Genomic DNA, 21980 nt, shown 5'->3' on the forward strand with positions numbered 1-21980 from the left:
ACAGAATGTTATCAACATCACAGGCGATATTCTCCTTGGTCAGACAGTGGGGGAAAATTATTCTGGCTTGACTCATCCATCCCTGACAGGACTCTGCTGGAACGTCACCACAGGCATCCTCCATTGCCTGGAGAAGGGCCAGACGGAGAGATGGAGATGGGCAGTGTTGTATGGTCCAAGGGTGGCATGGAGGTGGAAGACCCCATTGTGGCTCATAGCTGTGTATACGATGACATTTCCCCCGCGCTGGCCAGGTACCTCAATGTGGCACGTTGACCAATGATGTTCCTTCCTCTCCTCCTCGTCTTCGCTGAATCCAGCCTCATCTATGAGTATGAGTTCCTGGGGGATGGGACTTGCATCCAACTCCATGATTCTCTGAAATGACAATAAATACTGTAATTGTTATATAGTAAAGTTCACTGGCAGCATCAATGAGTCTCTAATGTTTTAAGAGTGTAATACTAGTACATTACTTACTTGCACATATCGCACCGTTTATCCTTCACTCTTTGGGAATTCCTTTCAAATGGGGCTCTGTAGATTTGCTTCATCTGGAGATAGTGTTTCTGAAGGATAGGGGCTGTGGTTGAGAATAAGCTCACTCTGATGTTATGGAAGATGGCAGGGTTTTAAATAATCTGCTGTTGGATTTTCAACTACCGTTTGTACAATGGCAGCCTCCTGTTGGTCTGTAGACGCCTTCTACCACCCGTGGTGGTAGTCTTTCAGTTCTGCAAAAACAAATAGCATACAGTCCTGTTTTCCACATTGTTTACACACGTTTGCTGAATCTTTGGCCCATTTTCCCAAAACTCTACACAAAACACAAAACCACAAAATGCTAAACTCTACAAATCTCTAGCAAAAGCAAACACTGCATTCAAAACTGTTTAATTTCTTTCCAAAATGTTTTTTTTTTTTTGCATCAAAATGACACACACGCGTCATATGAATAGCTCTGTCTACGAACCAACAACACACTGATGTGCTCAACACAAAACACCACTATGAATATCCCATCAGTAGGTTTATGATGTGCTAAACACAAAACACCACTATGAATATCCCATCAGTAGGTTTATGATGTGCTCAACACAAAACACCACTATGAATATCCCATCAGTATGTTTATGATGTGCTCAACACAAAACACCACTATGAATATCCCATCAGTAGGTTTATGATGTGCTCAACACAAAACACCACTATGAATATCCCATCAGTAGGTTTATGATGTGCTCAACACAAAACACCACTATGAATATCCCATCAGTAGGTTTATGATGTGCTCAACACAAAACACCACTATGAATATCCCATCAGTAGGTTTATGATGTGCTCAACACAAAACACCACTATGAATATCCCATCAGTAGGTTTATGATGTGCTCAACACAAAACACCACTATGAATATCCCATCAGTAGGGTTATGATGTGCTCAACACAAAACACCACTATGAATATCCCATCAGTAGGTTTATGATGTGCTCAACACAAAACACCACTATGAATATCCCATCAGTAGGGTTATTCCTTTTCAGTGTTACACTGTAGCTGGTTGTAAAAGATTGTTACAGTAATGTATACCTACTCAAATATACATAAAAAAACACACTCAAATGCAATACAGTAACAAAAACATTGTCATTTATTTCCAAAATGCAGTATTTTGAACACTTGTGTTTTGTATGTAACACTTTCTATACCCAACAGGAGAAAACCTGGAAAAAACATTCAGTTAGATAAAAGGTTTTCGGTACATTATAAAAATGAAAGTGGTTCATTCTTTCAAAACTCTAAACACAAAAAGACAACAACACATGCAAAATGTAAGAAAAAAGACATTAGGCTGCATCCTGCCTCCTGTTTTGGTCTGGCCACAGCACCTCATCCACATCATAAGTGATGTTCTCCCTGGCTAAACAATCTTCTGGAGTGACGGATCCGAAAGCCCCCACATCAACTTCACCACATGCATCCTCCATTGCCTGGAGAAAAGGCATGTGTGCGAGGGTATGGCGATCATACACCTTCCATCGCCATGCTGAAAGAACTCTTCAGTTTGCTTTAGGAATGGGGAATATGGTGGGAGGTATAGAACAATACATTGTGGGTGGTCGATGAACCAGTTGCGGACCAGAGCAGCCTGGTGGAAACTCACGTTGTCCCAGATGACAACATACCTGGTCTGCTCTGGTCCACCCCTCTGCTCGGCTGGAATGAGGAAGCCATGTAGTGTGTCCAGGAATGTGATGAGAAGGACGGTGTTGTAGGGACCAAGGTTGGCATGGTGATGGACGCCTTGCTGGCTAACAGCTGCGCACATGGTGTTATTCCCTCCACGCTGTCCAGGGACATTCACAATGGCATGGCGTCCATCAATGTAAATATAAACGTACTGAATTGCTGCGGCATCCAGCTACAAGACTCTCTGAAACAGACAAGACAATATGTGACATAGACCTAGAGCAGTCAATATGGTGAAGCACAATACACTGGATTACAGTACTGTGATGTGTGTATACAGTGCTGATATGGTAGTAAATTCACAGTATAGTACTTACTTGCACATATTCATAGTGCTGTTCTTTAACTCTCGGAGTGTCACTTTAATGGCACCTTGTAGACCTGTTTCATCCGGATTCGGTTGTGCTGTAACACACGGTCCAATGTAGACAAGCCCACCTGGTGAATGGTATGTTGTCTGCAATCATGTGGTTCTGGATTTCCCGTAGTGTAATGGTATTGTTTGCCACCACCATGTTCACTGTTCTGGTGTGAACAGCCGGTGTCTTCCATCATGGCCTGGCCGTCTCTGTTCTGGTGTGAACAGCCGGTGTCTTCCATCATGGCCTGACCGTCTCTGTTCTGGTGTGAACAGCCGGTGTCTTCCAACATGGCCTGGCCGTCTCTGTTCTGGTGTGAACAGCCGGTGTCTTCCAACATGGCCTGGCCGTCTCTGTTCTGGTGTGAACAGCCGGTGTCTTCCATCATGGCCTGGCCGTCTCTGTTCTGGTGTGAACAGCCGGTGTCTTCCAACATGGCCTGGCCGTCTCTGTTCTGGTGTGAACAGCCGGTGTCTTCCACCATGGCCTGGCCGTCTCTGTTCTGGTGTGAACAGCCGGTGTCTTCCACCATGGCCTGACCGTCTCTCTGTTCTGGTGTGAACAGCCGGTGTCTTCCATCATGGCCTGGCCGTCTCTGTTCTGGTGTGAACAGCCGGTGTCTTCCATCATGGCCTGTCCGTCTCTGTTCTGGTGTGAACAGCCGGTGTCTTCCATCATGGCCTGGCCGTCTCTGTTCTGGTGTGAACAGCCGGTGTCTTCCATCATGGCCTGTCCGTCTCTGTTCTGGTGTGAACAGCCGGTGTCTTCCATCATGACCTGGCCGTCTCTGTTCTGGTGTGAACAGCCGGTGTCTTCCATCATGGCCTGGCCGTCTCTGTTCTGGTGTGAACAGCCGGTGTCTTCCATCATGGCCTGGCCGTCTCTGTTCTGGTGTGAACAGCCGGTGTCTTCCATCATGGCCTGACCGTCTCTGTTCTGGTGTGAACAGCCGGTGTCTTCCATCATGGCCTGACCGTCTCTGTTCTGGTGTGAACAGCCGGTGTCTTCCATCATGGCCTGGCCGTCTCTGTTCTGGTGTGAACAGCCGGTGTCTTCCACCATGGCCTGACCGTCTCTGTTCTGGTGTGAACAGCCGGTGTCTTCCATCATGGCCTGGCCGTCTCTGTTCTGGTGTGAACAGCCGGTGTCTTCCACCATGGCCTGACCGTCTCTGTTCTGGTGTGAACAGCCGGTGTCTTCCAACATGGCCTGACCGTCTCTCAGTTCTGCAGAAGATACACAAATATATGATTGGTTACAGTAAGACAAAATAGTCTATTTTCTGTCAATATGAAATTACATTACTGTAACATTGACCAACAATCACTGAGTAACAGAGGCCTACTGATATGTCAGACTGCAGTACACATACATAAAGAGCATAGTGTAGATGGTAGGTAACTTATCGGTTGTCATTTCTGAATGTACTGCTAATCGATGCAACCGTGTAGCGGCTCAGGTTGTGCTGAACTCTCTGCCCAGCCTCCCTTATACTCAATCCATGGTTGAGCACATGGTCAACCAATGTGGCCCATCTGAGACAACTGTCCTTCCTCGTCCTCGCTCTCCTCTTCCTCCTCTTGCTCTCACTCCTTCACCTCTAGCTCTTGCTTCACCATTGACTTCCATTTTCCACCAAAACAGGAGAGCTCATCTGTGGCCTTTTATAGTGCTAAAGCTCTGATTTCTAAGTGAACAATTCAGCAACTAGTGTTTACACCTGTGAGGAGTGGGTGTTGCCAATTGGTGTATAGAGCTTGGCATTGTGATTGGCGTTGCTTTCCAAAGGGACTAAAGATATTTTAATTTTGAATGTTGTGCCTACCTCCTCTACCTCCACCTGCACCTTTACCTCCACCTCTACCTCTACCTCCACCTCCACCTCTACCTCTACCTCTACCTCCATCTCCTCCTCTATTCCCACCTTTACCTCCACCTCTACATCCACCTCCACCTCTACTACCACCTCTACTCCCAGCTTTACCTCCAACTCCACCTCTACCTCCATTTCCACCTCTACTCCCATCTCTACTCCCACCTCCACCTCCACCTCCACCTCCACCTCCACCTCCACCTCTACCTCCACCTCCACCTTCACCTCTACCTCCACCACCTCTACATCCACCTCGACCTCTAATCCCACCTCCACCTCCACCTCTACTACCACCTCTACTCCCACCTTTATCTCCACCTCTACTCCCAGCTTTACCTCCAACTCCACCTCTACCTCCATTTCCACCTCTACTCCCATCTCTACTCCCACCTCTACCTCCACCTCCACCTCTACCTCCAACTCCACCTCCACCTCTACCTCCACCTCTACTCCCACCTCCACCTCTAATCCCACCTCCACCTCCACCTCTACTCCCACCTCCACCTCTACCTCCACCACTACCTCCACCTCTACTCCCACCTTCACCTCCACCTCTACCACCACCTCCACCTCTACCTCCACCACTACCTCCACCTCTACTCTCACCACTACCTCCACCTCCACCATACTGAATGTCTGATTACAAAGTGAACATGTACGCAGTTAGTGTTTGCACATGTGAAGAGTAAAGGTGATCAATCGGCAATCTGAGTGCAAAGCAAAATATGTGCCAGTAGTATCACAGATTTGGTGTATGGTTCTGTTGTTAGAGGGTTGGATCATTGTGCCTCATGGCCAGTTTCAGTGGGTAAACAATTGGGAAAAAATGTAACATAAATACTCAAAAAAAGAGAAAAGGTCAAAGAAAAAGTCAAAGTCCTGTGCAACAAAATGTTACAACATATCTGACAAATATGTATGGCATTTATCTGAAGCTCTTATTCATAGCGACTTACAGCACAGCGAGTGCATTTTTAAAATATATATATATATGGTGCCAGCGGGAATCGAACCCACATTTCATTACTTTTCCTAAAGCCCTCAATTACTTTATAGTGGACTATAAGTAAGCTATAACACACCATAACAAAGATTATGATGCAGTAATAATGACGTCCTGCTCATTGACAAAAACGATAGAAATGCATCACACTGATGGTCATTCTAATGCTGTATGATCCTTGAGGAAAAAGGGACCAGCAGTTATGAAGCATTATGTTGCTGTACATTATAAGTCATTATGATTATACTTATAATGCATTAGGACTATTGGTATACGGGATTATGAGACTGTATGAGTCTTTATGTGTGTCTATAACTATGCTTATAATGCATGAGGACTATTGGTATACGGGATTATGAGACTGTATGAGTCTTTATGTGTGTCTATAACTATGCTTATACTGCATTATGACTGTGTCATACTAGTACATGTATAATGCATCATTGTACATATAGGCTTATAAACCTCCTCCTGTCGACCAGTACTGTTGCATGTAGAGTTCATAACATGCTGGTTGTATTATTCAGCTTTACTCTATTTGCTGCAGCATAGAAACAGCAGCGCCCGCTATGCTTAAGCGCACACTACAGTAGCTCAGTGCATGTGGAATTAAAGAAAACTACCCGTACATGTCATTTAAAGAACAGGCCCTGACACCATCAATCAGCTTCATGTAAACCTTTTAAATAGCAGCCGTTAGCTGAATTTAAATAGAGTGTGCAGAGAAGATGGGGTGAAACCTGGCAAAGGAGCGAAAACTACAGCGCAGTCGTCATCTGATGGAATCAGTATGATGTTTTCACCGGCGCCAAACGGGAAAAGCCATTGCATTGCTGACCTACGGTTACCAGAGCGGCACATCTCACAGACATGAAACCATCAACGATGTGGCTCAGAGGACGCTTCACCGTACACTATCGTATCAAGCATCGGCCAGGCCCTGTGATAGGCTAAACCAAGTCGCTATCTGCCACTTAGGAGTGTGGAGGAGAGATCGAAACAGAGGGGTGTTGGGGGATTTAAAAGAAAAACAAAGAGAGAAAGAACGCTAAACACTGGAATCGCCCAGAGACGTCAAGACATCATACCTCTTCTACTCTCCTCCATTAATATTCTATCTGGACACTTACACTGCCTGCTACACTGTTGCTACACACCTCCAACATGCTGAAGAGATTATGTAAAGGTACTATGGGGACTTCCTGGAATGGGCCAATTAAGGCAAGAGGTTGGCATAGTGACGTCCCTCCGTGGCCCTGGCGGTCATCTTCATGACAGCTCCGCTGAATACCTTGACTGAACCTCATGATGTATAATTCAGTCGACACGCAAGGGATCTGAATAAGACTGGCTAATGATGTTGACAACGGCGTCAAAACCCTTAAACTGATTAGTATTGCCTTGCAGGGCTCCCTCTGCTCCATATCACGGAAGGACATCTCTAATGGTAGGCTATCCAGATACCTGTTTCAGGATCGGGAAATGTGGGAGTGTTAAATTGTGATGATGAGCTCGAACAAATGTTGTTGAATTATTCATCAAGATTTAGACACCCATGGAGGCAGCAATGTAGTATCATTAATATTGATGAATATATTGTTTTTACTGTACATTGCATGCTGCTTTCGCTATTTCCCCAAAGAGAGAGCTTTTGTCTAAATACTAAATGATGCGAAACCCTTAGTATTCTATTGAGAACCAACCATCGTTTCCTATCGCTTTATCTCTGTCATCTCCACACACATCTTCATCCACTGATGAGGAAATGCAGCTGTGGTGGGATGTCTCCCTCCAGCTGAGCCATGGCCAGAGAGACGCCCCCGTCGCCTGACATGACTCTTGGACATTTTCCGGAGTGTGTTACAACATGACCCGGCTGTCTGGTCCTTCTCTGCGAGAACCCAGCAGGGTGTTTTTTAAATCCCCCAACACCCCTCTGTTTCTATCTCTCCCTCCACACTCCTCCTTGTATGTCCCTCCATAAAAGACATGACTTACAAATGGAAGCTCCCGCTGCCGCAGACAGAACGTTTGGGTTGATTTGTGCCCAGAACTTCTCTGTCTCTCATCCAGAGATTGTGCTCTGCTCTCTGTGGATTCACACTGTTCCATGTCTGCTGCAATATCTTCCTCTAGATTCAATGAGTGAAGTTCCTTCCTCAGCTTTGAAATATAACAATCCTGTGATATGGTATGGCATGGTGTCGTATCATATAGTACAACAGTTATTTGAGGTGTGTGTTACAGAAGATGAAAGATGTTGATGGTGATATGTCATTGCGTTGTGTAATGGGTTTAGTATTGCCACAGTATTGGCACAGGTGTGTGCCAAACTAATGAGTGGACGTAGCTGGATCGTCCCTGCAATTAGAGAGGAGGTTGTGTCCTTCTGCCTCAATAACTGCCGGACATCCTGGACCCGCAGATGAAATAATCTTGTAATTAGGGGGTAAAATCAACCGGCTTGTGAATTTCCTGCTCCTGTCGTGTGTGTTTGTGTGTGTGTGTGAGTGCGTGTGTGCTTGCGGGGTGGGTGGGTGGGTGTTGATGCATCCATTTACAAATCTGTGTCTTCTCAAGCGGACCTGGTTTATAAAAAGTGGGCTTACTGTATCATGAATTATTGCTGGGATGGTTTTCCACGGTTAACCTGTAACACTGAAGGCAGGATGTGTAGAGCTGTTCTCTAGCCCCTGGAACCTTGCTGTACAGTAGTTACCATAGTGATGTTATTGCAGCTTCACAATGTGCATTATTCTCTGTATGTATGAACTCTGTGTGACAGCTTCTGCAGCCTCAGGTCAATATGCTGTTTGTGGAGGGTTGCGTATGTGAACTGTCGATAGTACTGTATTTCAGGGTAATATGGAAAAGTGAGCAAAATGGGATAAAACAAATGTTTAATAAGCGTTTGCAAAAGGGAACTTTAGCAGAATATAAACCAGAATTCCCAATCTAGAATATAGAAACAGTTGCTGTTACTCGTATTCATTCCAGTCAATGTGCCCCCTGTGCCCCCTGTCTCATCTTCCCCTTTCACCCTGCGTTGTCCAGAAGTATGAGCCAGCCTCAAACCTGCACAACTATCCCCACACTAGGAGAAGGAGAGAGAAAAAAGACCTCAAAGCCGTGTTTGTCCACTCTCCATTCATGAAGAAGTCACGTTCCCTGCCAGGCCTGTATGACAGAGAGAGCACACAGTGCAGAGGTTCTGTCTGAGGGGGCCTTTCTTTCTCTTAAAGCCCCCTCATCGAAATTCACCTCACAGAGACAGGGACTCAGAGGCCACCGCCTTGACAGGGTTGCCCAATCCTGGGGAAATCAAACAAGGCCCATAGGGCTTTGGTCAAACGTGGTGCCCTATATATGGAATAGAGTGCCATTTGGGACACAGCCAGAATCTCTTCTGCTGGGTTCACAGGGAAGTCTGCATTCCCATCAACCTCTTAGTCTGTATGAACATACCTTGAGAACTGGGATGAATACCTCGTCAACCAGACAGGCAGGTGGTTCAACACCAGGGATTGAGATAGCTGATGTAACATGACAGTGTCAATGTATTTCAGGATAAGGCTCAGCTGGAGAGTGGAGGAAAATAACTGAAAATGTTACTTGGGGACACATGTACTCCATCTGTGTTACTTGGGGACACATGTACTCCATCTGTGTTACTTGGGGACACATGTACTCCATCTGTGTTACTTGGGGACACATGTACTCCATCTGTGTTACTTGGGGACACATGTACTCCATCTGTGTTACTTGGGGACACATGTACTCCATCTGTGTTACTTGGGGACACATGTACTCCATCTGTGTTACTTGGGGACACATGTACTCCATCTGTGTTACTTGGGGACACATGTACTCCATCTGTGTTACTTGGGGACACATGCACTCCATCTGTGTTACTTGGGGACACATGTACTCCATCTGTGTTACTTGGGGACACATGAAGTTCCTCTGTGTTACTTGGGGACACATGTACTCCATCTGTGTTACTTGGGGACACATGTACTCCATCTGTGTTACTTGGGGACACATGAAGTTCCTCTGTGTTACTTGGGGACACATGGACTCCATCTGTGTTACTTGGGGACACATGAAGTTCCTCTGTGTTACTTGGGGACACATGAAGTTCCTCTGTGTTACTTGGGGACACATGCTCTGTGTTATTTAGGGACACATACAGTCCATCTGTGTTACTTGGGGACACATGCAGTCCATCTGTGAATTATTTGTACAATGTACAATATGTTACGAATTGCAATAAGTTATGAATTTGCAGTAGGTATGATATGTTACGAATTACAATTTGTTTTGGCTAACGTTAGCTAGGGGTGGCTAACACTAATGTTAGCTAGGCTAGGGGTTAAGCTAAAAGGGTTAAAGTTAGGGCTAGGGGAAGGGTTAGATAACATGCTAAGTAGTTTCAGAGTAGCTAAAAGTAGTAAGTAGTTGCAAAGTTCTGTATCGCTAAAATGCTAAAGTTGTCCTTGATGATATTCGAACACGCATCGTTTGGTTTGCTAGACATAGATGTTAATTTGAGTGTTCCGGATTTAAGTTTACTATGTTATGTCTAGCCTATGAAACCAGTCTGAGGAATGTAAAACATAAACACTGCGATATTACATGCATGGATTCCATTTAAATGCTATAAACCAGGCTACATAAAACCAGGCTAGTGTATCACCCAGTAAAGTTATCATTTGATATTGTTCAACTTGTGTTGACATCCCGTCATATTTGTGTGTGTGAAAAATCATATATCACCATTAGGAGACCATATGCTATGTGTTGACTTTTTGGGGCATGTCCAACTCCAAACGCACATTTCTCACCTATGCCATGGGTTCCCAAACTTTTTCAGTCAGGCCCCCCTGCCAGCATTGGACCCCCCCCCCCAGGACGAGATTGGGAGACCCTGCTCTAAGGTACACAAGAATAGACATGACAAGAGGGATACTGATGATGCACTACTCAATTTGATGCACAAAACTGATGATGCACTACCCAACCTACCTCTCACGCGTCCCACAGTTTGCGATCCACTGGCCCATGCAATGGTGGCTAGATAGATAAATGTAGTAAATAGTGGACGGCTGGTCTGGGTAGTGTGAGGCTGATCATTTTTTCCATTGGGCGGCAGTACGTCTATCTTTAAACTTGAGAACTGCATCGCCTACCGGTCCACATAGTGACTGCGGTCTAGCGAGGGCAGGGGAATGAATCTGGTGTCTGGAAATGCACCACTAAATGCAAATTAACTGCAAGGCAAATAGTATTCAGACCTGTATTTATAGTTTCATATTTGGACTGTATGCACATCTGTTTTCTCCATCCACGGTATTTTTCCCCCGGTGCGTCTGTTGGTGCACGAGGACTCTGCGCGGGCTCTTGGACTTGGAGGACGGATCCATCAAACTCGGATTGTGAGTGTTCGCATAGCGGTACACTGAAGGAAAACCTAATCGGATGTGGTATTACAGAATACTTGTGAAATACAGCCTACATTATAGATAGCTCTCTGCCGCGCTGCAGCCTGTGAGGACCGCACGAGTTTTTTGGGTGGAGAAATTGTGTGTTTTGCAGCGGAGAGGTTTGGGGGACTATTTATAACCAAGGATCGGCAGTCTGGAATGTTTGATTTTCTCCTTCGTTATATGTCAACCTTTTTCTCCTATCAGAGTAGATTTCCCCACCGCCGGTCTTAATATTATTTTCAAATTGACCCTCTGCACCTTTTTTTATTCGGCACTGAAAAAAGCAGATGATATGCATATGTTCTTTGGATTAGACCCTGCTGTGGACAATTTGGCTTTTGCGTGAATGGGATATCTGTGTATTAGGCATATTGTTCAACGACCTTTGTATAAGGAGACGAGGCGTGTTATTAGCATTAGCCTACACCGGCATTGTGATGGTGAGCTTTTATGATCGGAACTGACAGCGGAATAGGAACATTTTGGAAACTGCTTGTGGGTAAGTTCATATGTTTTGTTATCAGTGCAGCGATGTAAAGTTTATTGATTAAAACATTTAAATGTACTCAATGCAACACATTGGTTCTATGGTCAGGAGGCTATTCTACCTTCTTACCATAAAAACATTCAGATTTTTTGTGAAACCTGAATGTTATATGTAGCAATTTGAATGAGCCCCTTCCATAGTACCAGTGCCTTTAGTCCCGCGAGTGCTCCACCTCGCAGCAGTGTATGCGCATTGTAAGGAATTTTCGTTTCTACAGCTCGTTACGCATAGATTCGTATGTGTTGGGCACTAGAGCACTCTTTGGGGATGTTTGAAATGGTGTAATGTTCATTGCGCATAGGCTACATTTCGCTGCTTGATAAGCTTACTGTAATTGATTTGAACGTTATGTATATCTGTTAAAAGTTGTTACTCGGTGAAAATAAATGTGCACTGCAGCAATGACACATTATCGCTGAAAAATAGAAAGATTTTATGGCAAGAGTGAAACGCTTATGTCTCTGATCATAAACGTGTGTGCGTGCATATATGTGTGTGTGTGCGTTCGCGTTAGTGCGTGCTTGTGTGTGTCCATGATGGAGATATATATATATATATTTTTATGTAGGCTCATTGTATGCAAACCGTTAGCTGTAGTTGTGTTACCTTTAATATATTTTACAAATACGATATTTCAACAGATAGGGAATTTAAGATATAGCCTGTTTAGACTATGGCGTAACGGCAGGTTGCAAAGTTGTGTGGTGCTGGAAAGATGCGTGTGTGCATCCTCAACTGCAGATGGTGAACTAAATCCCCAAATCATTGGAAGACGCGCGCGGCATTGATCTGTTCGTTAATTTGAAGTGTGCGAATAGGTCACCAGTGAATTACACCTTTAAATGAAAGTGACAGACACATAGCTCCGGAAAATTACGATTTGGATCTTGGATTGGCCTCTAAACCATTAGGTTTTAGCCACTGTGCCGTCAATGCATATGGGCCGGTGAAAGGATCATGGATGCACCGTTTCTCTCACATCCCAGACCCCACAAAAGATGACAAGTGCGACATAAGCAACATTCAAGTGCTGTTTAACCCGCTGAAATGACAGCTCCCAGAGTCGACAGATTGAAGAGAAGAGCATTAACCTGGGGTGTAATCATTAGTCCAAACCGTTGCAAACAGTTTGGACTAAAGCAATAGTTTCTATTGGACAAATCCAGGCAGGTCCCTCCCCGTTTGGTTCCGTTTTCTTCCGTTTGGTTCCGTTTGGTTCCTAGTGAATACACCCCTGCATGTGTAGGTTACAACACAGGTGTCTGCCTCAAGCAGACCTACTGCACCAAAACTGTCCAATTAACTTTATTCGGCTGGACATGCAATTTTGCTCTAGCGAGACTATATCGTGTGCAGTCAACATGTATGCCAAGTGTATATTGAAACCCTATCATCAATACAGGACCAAGGGAGAGAAATGAAGTTGCTCAAGGCACACAGGGCAAAACGATTTTCAATGCATCTCCTGCTGCTTTCACTCAATTCCTTTGGGTTGATTCAAACACAACAACAATGTTGCAGAATACATGCTTCTTAACCCGCTGGGCATACACTGGTTGAATAAACGTTGTTTCCAAGTCATTTCAATGAAATTACGTTGAACCAACATGGAATAGATATTTCATTGACGTCTGTGGCCAGTGGGAAGGAAGGCCCTGTGGTCAGATATTGAGCTGGCTTGAATGCTTCTCACAGTCATTGATATAGAGATTTGACAGTATTGACGCTCTTCAGATTATGATCCATTTCAATTCACAATGTGATGCAGGTCATGGTCCTGCATTAGTTGCATTTTGTTACATTAACACGCACGTCATTCAAATATAATGTGTATTTTTAATACTGTATGTCCAGTAATGACACAATAAGCATCCAAATGTATGATTTGAAGGACCACAAGACAGCACCGGAGATTTCCGGGCTCATTATGACATTGGTTGCATGCATTCTGGTTAGCATCTGTATATGTTCAGGGGAGCCATCATAACCACTGATCTCCTCCTTGATTGATACTTTTAATTTTCAAGGAGCTGTAACCGAGGCTCCTCCCCCAACCTGCAGTCAAGTGGCAGAGAGAGAGAGTCTAAGGCTTTCAAATGATGGAGTGCATTAATGTTGTGGGAAATAAGAGTGTCTGGCTATGGAACATTGGCTCAGTGCTGAGGAGTGATTGGAACAATTGGTTAGGATTTGTGAGGGAGGCACTGAGGGAAGGGGCGCCTTTATCGTTGTTATTAGATTACATTAATAAGACTCTGATGGAAATGAAAGAACACTGGCGTTGAGGGGAGAAGGAATGAGAGAAGGAGAGAGAGAAGGGGGAGAGAGGGGGAGCTAGGGAGGGTGAGAGATGGAGGGATTGAGAGGAGGGATGGAGATGGAGAGAAAGAAAGAAAGAATGTGAGAAAAGAGAGAGTAAGGGAGAGAGCGAGACGGCGAGGGGGGGAGGGAGAGAGAGGGAGAGGGAGAGAGTGATGAAGAGAGAGAACCAATACAAATTGTCACCATGTCATTGGATTTAGGTTAAAAGTTGGGTAAAAAAAAATCCCTTTTTGTAAATCCAAGCAGTTTTCCAAGTTGTTTCAGTATTTTCTTTGGTTTAAATGACTTGTAGACAATGTTGATTCAACCTGTTTTTGCACAGTGAAGCCAATAGAATACGCATTGTAAGCCATTAAATACACTATTCACTGTAGGTACAAAAGTATGTGGACACCCCTTAAAATCTGTGGATTTGTCTATTTCAGCCACATCCGTTGCTGACAGGTGTATAAAATTCAGCACACAGTCATGCAATCTCAATAGGCAAACATTGGCAGTAGAATGGCCTCACTGAAGAGCTGTGACCTTCAACTTGACTTTCAACTTGACTTCCAACAAAACAATTAGTCAAATTTCTGCCCCGTTATAGCTGCCCCGGTCAACTGTAAGGGTTGTTATTGTGAAGTGGAAACATCTATGAGCAACAACGGCTCAGCCGCAAAGTGGTAGGCTACACATGCTCACAGAACGGGAGCGTCGTCCTTGGTTACAACACTCACTACCGAGATCCAAACTGCCTCTGGAAGCAACGTCAGCATAATAACTGTTTGTCGGGAGCTTCATTAAAATGGGTTTCCATGGCCGAGCAAGCCTAAAATCACCATGTGCAAAGCCAAGTGTCTGCTGGAGTGGTGTAAAGCTCGCTGCAATTGGACTCTGGAGCAGTGGAAATGCATTCTATGGAGTGATGAATCACGCTTCACCATCTGGCAGTCCGACAGAAGAATTTGGGTTTGGCAGTTGCCAGGAAAACCCTACCTGTCCCAAAGCATAGTTACAACTAGAGGTCGACCGATTATGATTTTTCAACGCCAATACCGATACCGATTATTGGAGGACCAAAAAAAAGTCGATACCGATTAATCGGCCGATTTTTTTACATTTATTTGTAATAATGACAATTACAACAATACTGAATGAACACTTATTTTAACTTAATATAATACATCAATAAAATCAATTTAGCCTCAAATAAATAATGAAACATGTTCAATTTGGTTTAAATAATGCCGAAACAAAGTGTTGGAGAAGAAAGTAAAAGTGCAATATGTGCCATGTAAGAGAGCTAACATTTTAAGTTCCTTGCTCACGCTAGATAAACTTGTAATATCATCAACCATGTGTAGTTAACTAGTGATTATGATTGATTGATTGATTGTTTTTTATAAGATAAGTTTAATGCTAGCTAGCAACTTACCTTGGCTTCTACTGCATTCGTGTAACAGGCAGCCTCCTCGTGGAGTGCAATGTAATCAGGTGGTTAGAGCGTTGGACTAGTTAACTGTAAGGTTGCAAGATTGAATCCCCCGAGCTGACAAGGTGAAAATCTGTCGTTCTGCCCCTGAACGAGGCAGTTAACCCACCGTTCCTAGGTCATCATTGAAAATAAGAATGTGTTCTTAACTGACTTGCCTAGTTAAATAAAGATGTAAAAAAAAAAAGAGAATCGGCCAAATCGGTGTCCAAAAATACACATTTCCGATTGTTATGAAAACGGCCTCTAGTTCCAACTGTAAAGTTTGGTGGATGAGGAATAATGGTCTGAGGCTGTTTTTCATGGTTCGGGCTAGGACCCTTAGTTTCAGTGAAGGGAAATCTTTCAATGACATTCTAGACTATTCTGTGCTTCCAACATTGTGGCAACAGTTTGGGGAAGGCCATTTCCTATTTCAGCATGGCAATGACCCCGTGCACAAAGCGAGGTCCATACAGAAATGGTTTATCGAGATCGGTGTGGAAGAACTTGACCGGCCTGCAAAGAGCCCTGATCTCAACCCCATTGAACACTTTTGGGAAGAATTGGAATGCCGACTGTGACCCAGTCCTAATTGCCCAACATCATTGCCCGTTCTCACTAATGCTCTTGTGGCTGAGGGGAAGCAAGTCCCCGCAGCAATGTTCCAACATCTAGTGGAAAGCCTTCCCAAAAGAAATCTTGAAAGAAATCCAATTCCCTAGATGAGTTTTCAGCCTCTTTTCCGCCCAAGTATTTAAAAAAAATCCTAGATCCACATTAAAGCAATCAGAGGCTATTGATCTGACACTGAGCTATTTATTTTCGCTGGCAGCATTCTCTCCATGTAAAGACATGTTTGATAGATCAGGTAGATTACTAGATGTCCAATTATCAGTCACTAAGCCCATAGAACATCTAAGACAAGGCAGCTGTATGAAGCTGTATGAAGCTGCATGAATATCAAGTCACTGTTTCAGCCTGTCTGTACTGTCACATTCATGCTGCTACAAGTCATTAGAAATATCTTTCTGAGTAGCCGAGAGGGAACTAAAAGGAACCCTTGGAAATGGAAATCATCTGAACTGACTTTGTTGGAGGGATGTTGTCTTTATAAAAACACTTGCGCTTCAAAATAGGCCCCTCTTTACAACTGTGGCCCTACAGCTCTCCACTGCTCTTCTCAAAGCCCTCTGTCAGATTATCATTCAGTGGAGGCCAACAGCAAAACACATTTTCTCTCTTATTTCTTCAGGCGATCTCAGATCGAGAGAAAAAATACCATCTCTCTACAGAAATGAAGCTATCCAAGCTTCTATCTATCTGTCAGGTAGGCAGTGTGAGTGTATGGTACACATCCAACCATGGAATCAGCGGCTTGACTTTATTTAGCCTTTGAGTGTTTTGGCAGCCCTATCATAACAGAGACAAGCTAATGTAGCTACATAAAAGTCGTAATGGAATCGTTTTCCAACTGTCTGTTTATATTGTAGCTCAGGAAACGTGTGGGGAACCTCCCAGAGGAACTGCTAGAAGATGAAAAACTGGTCAATTGTTTCACACACTGAAATAAAGATTGAAGCGATGAAACTGTAGTCCCACTCCCCACAGATGAAATTGCATTCTAAGGTGTAATCAATTTTTTTCCTTCCTTCTATCTATTTTTTTGAAAGCTTGAGGCAAGGAAAATAAAAAGCTGATGGTTTGTCAGTGATAGAATGTGCAGTCCAGGAGCTGGAATGGATGATGGAATTATCATGTTCACCCCTTTTCCCCCAAAACCTGTTTCCCTGCAATGTTTGCATGTGATCCTAAAGGAGCCTAGACTGCTTAGTGGATGAAGTCGATGTGTTTTAGATATTTGGGAGGTAGATGTGTGAAAGGAGATGGAAAGTGTCACGCAGGTAAAACGCAAAATGGGCAATTTTTCCTTCAATTTCTCCCTTCTCCATTCGGAGCTCTGCTGGCCCATTCATGAAGACTCCGTAGTGACACAGCGCATTACCACAGAGATAAACCTTCCCTCACAATCTGCCTGCGTTTAAAAAGAACAAAGACCTTGGATATGTTGTGCTGCATGCAGAATGTCTCTCCAATACAGGAAGTAGAAGACAACATGCACCGACTCAGCGTTCCTGACCAATGATATATCCTCAAGAGAGAAGTGTCCAATTACACAGAGAGCATGTATTCACATGCCGTTTCTTAAGACTCCTCATTCACAACACTGTGTTGTTAATTTCATGTATTTTTCACCCTAGACTAGTCAATGACAAAGGGGAACACATTATTGTAGTTGTGTTGCTAAACAAACACCAGAGCTGTGGTCTAGATGTGAGTGTCGTATTATTTATGGGCCCCGTTTCTTTCCCAGAATGCTGCTGCTGTGTCAACTGCGAATTCGGTTGCGAAGCCGTTCCTTGGCGAGAGCCAGCGTTCTCCATGGGCCCTCCACATATCCCCAACAACCCCAGCGAGAGTAGCCCTCAATAGGCCCTGATTTATTGGGCCACTTTATGAGGGTCAGGGGAGTCGGCTCTCCTTGTCCTCCGATATTGAAGCCAAAACACTGTAGAACCACATGGAGTGTTTTTTCCCACATTGTTTTTCAATGCAGTAAATGTGTGTTGTTCCTGTCATGCTCTCCATGGTAACTAGACCCCTCCCTTCCAATCCTCCTTATCCTATCAGTTTAGTCTTGATTGCTGGTGCTGGCTCCATTTCAGGACAGGGGGCCACTCAGAGATGATACAATCAGAGCAGCAAATAGTAGGCAGATGGGGTAATGATAGGAAGGAGGGAGCGATGGAGAGAGGGAGGGAGCGAGGGAGGGAGCGAGGGAGGGAGGGAGGGAGAGAGAGAGGGAGGGAGCGATGGAGGGAGGGAGAGAGGGAGAGAGAGAGAGAGAGAGATAGAGAGAGAGAGAGACATGCCGGTCTGCAAATTCAGGTCTATAGTAACTCCAACACAGTTTTCCCTCCCCACTCCCTGGCTCTTTCAGCCGCAACACTTGTCTGGTTCTTCGGGTTGACTTTTCAGCAGACAAATTGACCTTTTTTTGCCTTGGGTTCTTACTGTGTCTTTTCCTTCTGTTTTCTATTGAGCGAGCCATTGAACCGGTTGTTAGGTGGCTGGTCTGCTGGAGTTCTAGTTCCGTGTTCCGCTCCCCCCGGGGCTATACCCTCTGAGACCCTCATGTGACGCCCTTGTGGTTCTACAGTGTTTTGGCTTATTAAATGTGAACGTGAGGGCAGTGGTTCAATAAGCCTCCAGTTTCAGACATGCTTATCTTCATCCAGTTGAGGGAATGGGGGAATTGTTACATGTGTGTATGTTGAGTAACAACCCTCCATTTATGTTTACATGTTAATAATGAAGACCAGTGAGTCCACTTTCCAGCCATGCTCAGAGGAAGCTGGGATTCTACCATGGGAAGCCTCACAATGTTACAGGATTATGTAATGCATATATATTGGTATCATTCAACAGAAAAGTCATCTGACAATAGAAATTAGCATTAGGAGCTATTATACTCCTAGGAATGGGACCTATTCTTGTGCTGTAGTACTGTAGCCAGCCAATTTGACAATTCACCGCCTCTCGCCCTATCCCTCCTCCCACCACCCTAACACATGCAATCTACTGCAGTCATCAGTGTGCATATCCTTTGGAATAACAGTAGTAGAAGTCTGTTTCACAGTTCACCAGCTGCTGTGTTTCAGTTTCCTCCCCAGCAGATTGAGTTGATCCTACTGATGGATGATGGAGCAGTATACCAGCTCTAGAAGACAGCCTTGCATCAATCATCCTGGCTTCCAGCTACTTCCTCCTTGGGTCTCACCTACCTGCCTGCCTGTCAGCCATACCCCCCCCCCACCCCTCCTTTAATGAGTGGAGTGGAGGGGTGGGTGTCTCCTCCCAACTAGATTGGCCCTCAGTAGGGAACAGTGTCAAGTCCCATTTGAGTGGGATGATTGGATCTGAAGAGGTTTCTCTTGGTGTAGTGTAGTGGATGGAGGGGACTTTGGATGGGGGATAAAACGGAGACAGGTGACTGCTGCTGGATAGGTTGGTCTCTCTCCTTTTCTACAAAAGTTTGCAGAACTCTGGAGAAATGAAGTGCTCTTGTACCCTACAATATCTGTCTTTGTACTGTTGACGGATCTCAGTGGAAGGGATCTTATACAATATACTATATTTATTTGTACTGTTGACATAGTTATCTTATACAATATCATAGCTTTCTTTATACTGTTGACACAACAAGAGAAATGAAGTTATCTTATACAGTATGTGTAACGGTTTTCTTCCGTTGAAGGAGAGGAGGACCAAAATGCAGCGTGGTTAGTGTTCAACATGTTTAATATAGACGATAAACGAGAACACTACAAAATACAAAACAACAAATGTGAAAAAACTGAAACAGTCCTATCTGGTGCATAGACACAAAGACAGAAGACATACAAACTACATAGAAAGGAAACAGCCCCATAAACATACAAAACCCCTAGACCGGACAAAACACATAAATCCCCCATGTCACACCCTGACCTAACCAAAATAATAAAGAAAACAAAGATAACTAAAGCCAGGGCGTGACAGTATGATATCTTGACAGAACTCAAGAGAAATGAAGTTCTCTCATACAGTATAATATATTTGTGCTGTTGACAGAACTCAAGAGAAATGAAGTTCTCTCATACAGTATAATATCTTGGTACTGTTGACAGATCTCTGGAGAAATGAAGTCCTCTCATACAGTATAATATCTTGGTACTGTTGACAGATCTCTGGAGAAATGAAGTTATCGTATACAATATAATGTCTTTCTATGTACTGTTGACAGAAATCAAGAGAAATGAAGTGCTCCTTCCTATAGAAAATAATATTATTATTTGTACTGTTGCCAGAACTCAGGGGAAATGAAGTTCTCTTATACAATATAACATCTTTCTATATACTGTACTTTGCTCATGGACAATTCTATATGAATCAACATACTTGTTTAGTGTGGTGAGCTCTCTTGTAGCAGGTTAAGGTTTATGGAAACTGTGATTTTGAGGTTGTAAACTATGTCTGAACAGCTCTGTCATTTCCATGTCAATGGGTTGAGCTGAGTCTTGCTCAGCAAGGGGAAAGAATGGGCCATAAAGCCTAATGCGTTGCCTGAATAATGCAGGTGTGCAATTTCAATAGTGGGGCAGCGAGCGAGCGGTCTGAGCTGTACTGTGTGTTTGGAGGAGAGATTTGAGATGGATGGCTTATCTTTTATTAAACATGCGGTCGGTGTGGAGGGGAGGCTACAGTACTGACAGAAGCTCTGCTCTCCTCTCGCTCCTCCTCTTCTACTCCTGGGGATGATTTATCCCCTCCTCCCTTCCCTCTCTCTTGTCCTCAGCAGCCTCCGTTTTCATCCCCAGAACGGGGCTACAGCCGGGCTCTCCCCTGGACCCCTGAGCCCCCTCCGCCGCCATGGCCTATCCACTAAGAAGGCTTCATTAGTTTTATCTTTATTTCCCTGCCGCTCGGCTACGGCTGGGCCGAGCTGGGACACAGAGGGCCTTAGCAGGCAGGTCGGGGATCTGAGGGGGATTGAACAGGACTCCTCCTGGTCCTGTTTTCTCAGGTTTTATTGAGCTGAAACGATTGGTAGAGCAGAGCAGAAAAGTAGCAGAGGTTGATAAGAATGGGGGGGGGGAGGGGTTGAATCTGTAGTGAATTGGATTTCAAATTAGGGCTATGTGGTGCGTGTGCTGTGTTGTTGATGATGTACAAGCTATCTTCTGTCACCTCCAAAGTGAATATCGGTACTGACTGAGCACTGCTGCCTTCCTGGAAGCTTTTGGAGAGGTGAGTTTGTAACGGGTAATGCTTGAGATCTAGTATCATTGCCATGCATTTAATCACTGCAGCGTTGAGGTACATTATGAAATTAAAACTTCATCCATGTTGACTTTAAAAGCTTCTTAGCTTGAACCAAGGAAAATTACAACCACTAAGGGCAATGAATTGCTAATGATTAAGGGTATATAAAACATTGTTTTAGACTTCGCTGAAACAGCAGAGAGTAAGTCTTGTTCTTGTCAGGTGGGAACGAGCGACTTGTTACAGACATCACTCTCACTGTTATTTCATAAGTGGACAAATCGGGTCAGATTGCTCTGTGTCTTTTCCCCACAAGATAAAATAGCAAGCTGCCTGTCAATTGTTCTCTCCCCATTCTCTCTGTGATTCACTCAAAATAAAGTCTCCCTCTGTCCTGGCGTGACCAGCAGTTCTCATACTGTCAGAGTACAGGCCTTCACCTCTGCATCAAGTCTATTTAATTAGACATCCACATCCCTATTATGGAAAGCAGCAATAGTACTCCTTGCCTGGCACACAAAGCGCTTATGGGAAATGAAGTCCTTATTGCCTCATGAGGTGGCCATTTTGGGGTCCACTCCACTGATTGTGTCACATAGGACTTCTCTTGGTGATTCATCTAAATAAGCCGAAGGGCCAATTCTGGGAAGCTGTAGCAGGTGGTGTTAGAACAGTGCTCTGCACCTCCTGCTTATTAACCCTGAACCACAATGGCCGGGAGACTTGAGCCCACTGGCTCACAGTTGCATCACTTTCTCTGGCTTCACAGAAGAATACAAATGATGCAAATCATTCATGATTCAAAAGGAGAGACAGAGTTG

At 44.3% G+C, this 21980-nt stretch overlaps 1 protein-coding gene across 2 annotated transcripts in view; it reads left to right on the forward strand.

The window, feature by feature from the left end:
* The first annotated feature begins 10627 nt into the window (after positions 1–10627).
* LOC110495483 (interleukin-1 receptor accessory protein-like 1) overlaps positions 10628–21980 on the forward strand; it is a 385189-nt gene continuing 373836 nt past the window's right edge. For both annotated transcript variants that reach the window (XM_036951893.2, XM_036951894.2), the window contains exon 1: positions 10628–11471. The gene's annotated coding sequence lies outside the window, so the exon portion shown is untranslated. The remainder of the gene's footprint in view (positions 11472–21980) is intronic.

The sequence above is a fragment of the Oncorhynchus mykiss genome, chromosome 18, assembly GCF_057628025.1.
Source record: "Oncorhynchus mykiss isolate SJ-2025 chromosome 18, ASM5762802v1, whole genome shotgun sequence".
In the NCBI taxonomy this organism is placed as follows: Eukaryota; Metazoa; Chordata; class Actinopteri; order Salmoniformes; family Salmonidae; genus Oncorhynchus; species Oncorhynchus mykiss.